At 39.8% G+C, this 3,008-nt stretch overlaps 1 non-coding gene across 1 annotated transcript; it reads left to right on the top strand.

Moving 5' to 3' along the window:
- The first annotated feature begins 1,874 nt into the window (after positions 1 to 1,874).
- On the top strand, positions 1,875 to 2,039 carry LOC113065237 (U1 spliceosomal RNA). Its single transcript, XR_003278962.1, has one exon. It is a non-coding gene; the product is annotated as a U1 spliceosomal RNA (small nuclear RNA).
- The last annotated feature ends 969 nt before the right edge of the window (positions 2,040 to 3,008 follow it).

Genomic DNA, 3,008 nt, shown 5'->3' with positions numbered 1-3,008 from the left:
AAATGCACTGCACATAGAGATTATAACTGGTGCTACTTAAAAAATACATAATAACCAAAATATTATAATAAAGGTACTATCTGTACGAAAAGAAAGAAAAAAAAAGAAAAGTGAAACAAACTCTTCATATAAAAACTCATTACAAACAGAATATGAAACAAAGACATGCACCTAGGTTTATAGACTCTTCAAATGCTAATAAATAATTAGTACAGAACCAGATACAAATTTAAACATGGATACATGGTCATATATCGATCATTTATCTATTTAAACTCATTTGGCAACATATTTCAAAGTTGGGATCCCTTTACAAAGAAAGCTGAAAGAAAGATGTTCTGCAAAACCCAATCCTACAGTTTCAGGCTCTGTACTCCTAGTGGTTCTCTTTACCAAATAACATATAACATAAGGTGCTTTGTTATTTGTGTGACTATGGAGAGAGTGAGCAGCACCAAGTTCCTGGGTGTGCACATCACAGAGGACCTCTCCTGGACCGACAACACTGCAGCACTGGCCAAGAAATCACAGCAACATCTCTACTTCCTCCGCAAACTGAGGAGAGCCAGAGCCCCGGCCCCCATCATGTACACCTTCTACAGAGGCACCATCGAGAGCATCCTGATGAGCTGCATCACTGTGTGGTATGGCGCCTGCAATGCACCCTGCCAGAAGGCTCTTCAACGCATAGTGAGAGCAGCTGAGAAGATCATTGTTGTCTCTCTCTCCTCCCTCCAGGACATTTACAGAACCCATCTCACCCGCAAAGTCAAGTCAAGTCAAGTCACCTTTATTTATATAGCGCTTTAAACAAAATACATTGCGTCAAAGCAACTGAACAACATTCATTAGGAAAACAGTGTGTCAATAATGCAAAATGATAGTTAAAGGCAGTTCATCATTGAATTCAGTGATGTCATCTCTGTTCAGTTTAGTGTCTGTGCATTTATTTATAATCAAGTCAAGGATATCGCTGTAGATGAAGTGACCCCAACTAAGCAAGCCAGAAGCTCAGTTGGGGGGCCAGTTCCACTTTCTTACAATCAATTTCTTACAAGTTTGACAATCATTTCTGAACTTGAGTGGACAATATAGTGGTAAAGGACAATAACTAAAATTGACTCATCATTTCCCTGCTCATCAATATCCAATAAATTACTGGTGTTTGTTATTGAACTGGTGCCGCAGAATAAATGGCTGCCCACTGCTCCGGGTGTGTGTTCATTGTGTGTGTGTCTTCACTGCTCTGTGTGTGTGCACTTTGGATGGGTTAAATGCAGAGCAGGAATTCTGAGTATAGGTCACCATACTTGGCTGTATGTCACCCACTTCATGATTTATTTGATCTCCTTCTGATTTTGTAAGTTTGCCTGCTTACAAAGAAAGGAAGGGTCTGTAATTTTTATGGTAGGTTTATTTGAAGTTTAATTTTTATTTTTTGGTTAAACTGAATGTATGTTAGTTTCCTAAAGGAAACAGCATTATGTAATAAAGATTAGCATAATTATTTTGAAGCTGTTGAAGTGGTAATGTTAATTGTTAAAAGAAAATATTTCAGACTTGTTGAGCTTGAGTTTTCATTGTTCCCGTACAGGAAGTTAACTAATGTTACACACGAGGAGGCGGTTTTCTCAGCTTCTTCAGAAGAGAGGAAAAGAAGGGTTTACTGTAAGAAAAGTAAGCTTAATAATTCCATCATGTTATATATATATATATATTTTAATAAGATTATAAGAATGTTTGTGTTTGTAGATGTTGAAAGCCAGAGACAAGATAACTTCTTATCTAAGGTAATTCTTTTGAGACTAATGTGAGTTATTTTTAGAAAATAAATGTTTTTGTTGTTTCCTGCCCGTTTACTTCACATTTTGATGATATTTACATGGCAGGAGAGACACCATGATCAAGAAGGCGGTTCACCCAGGGCGAGGCTTGTCCATTGCACTCCGGCCATGCTGACCCCTGAGAATTCCCCAAATGCGGTAATCTCGACTGCATAATTTTATGGTAGTGGGGGACTGCATTCGCGCTCTCCCCTGAAATGGGAAGTCGTGGCCTAACAGTTAGCAATTTGGACTTGCAATCGAAAGGTTGTGAGTTCGAGTCTTGGGCATGCAGGAATTGTAGGTGGGGGGAATGCATGTACAGTTCTCTCTCCACCTTCAATACCACGACTTAGGTGCCCTTGAGCAAGGCACCGAACCCCCAACTGCTCCCTGGGTGCCGCAGCATAAATGGCTGCCCACTGCTCCTGGTGTGTGCTCACAGTGTGTGTGTGTGTGTGTGTGTGTGTGTTCACTGCTCTGTGTGTGCACTTTGGATGGGTTAAATGCAGAGCATGAATTCTGAGTAAGGGTCACCATACTTGGCTGAATGTCACGTCACTTTCACTTGATGCAACAACATTATGATTACATGTTCATATTTTATTTAAGCCATTGATGTCCCTTTTTCTTTATAACTCAAACAAACTGGAGTTAAGGACACAGAAACCTGCTTGTGTGAGGAGGAGGCGATTCTCTCCGCTTCTTTGGAAGAGAGGGAAAGACAGTTCAAGTTAAAGTGACGTGACTTACGGCCAAGTATGGTGACCCATACTCAGAATTTGTTCTCTGCATTTAACCCCCATCCAAAGTGTCACACACACACCATTTATGCTTAGGTGCCTTGCTCAAGGGCACCTAAGTCCACACACACACACAGGTGACTTGCTCAAGGGCACCTAAGTCATGAAATTGCTAGCCAAAGACTCGAACCCACAACCTTATGGTTAGGAGTCAAACTCTCTAACCACTAGGCTAAGTGAAATTCGTAAGTTCATGTTATCAGTTTTTAACTAAGAGTAAAATAATGTTTGTTTTTTGTTTTTGTAGATGTTGAAAGCCAGATAATTTACTTCTTTTGAGACTGATTTGAGTTATTTTTTTTAGAAAACAAATGTTTCTGTTGTCTCCTGCCTGATTACTTCACATCTTGACAACAACAGTGTGATTACATGCTCATACTGT

The sequence above is a fragment of the Carassius auratus genome, chromosome 47 (genome assembly GCF_003368295.1).
Source record: "Carassius auratus strain Wakin chromosome 47, ASM336829v1, whole genome shotgun sequence".
Taxonomy (NCBI): domain Eukaryota; kingdom Metazoa; phylum Chordata; class Actinopteri; order Cypriniformes; family Cyprinidae; genus Carassius; species Carassius auratus.
Note: the sequence above shows the minus strand (reverse complement) of the source record. Positions and strands in the feature narration are given on the sequence as shown.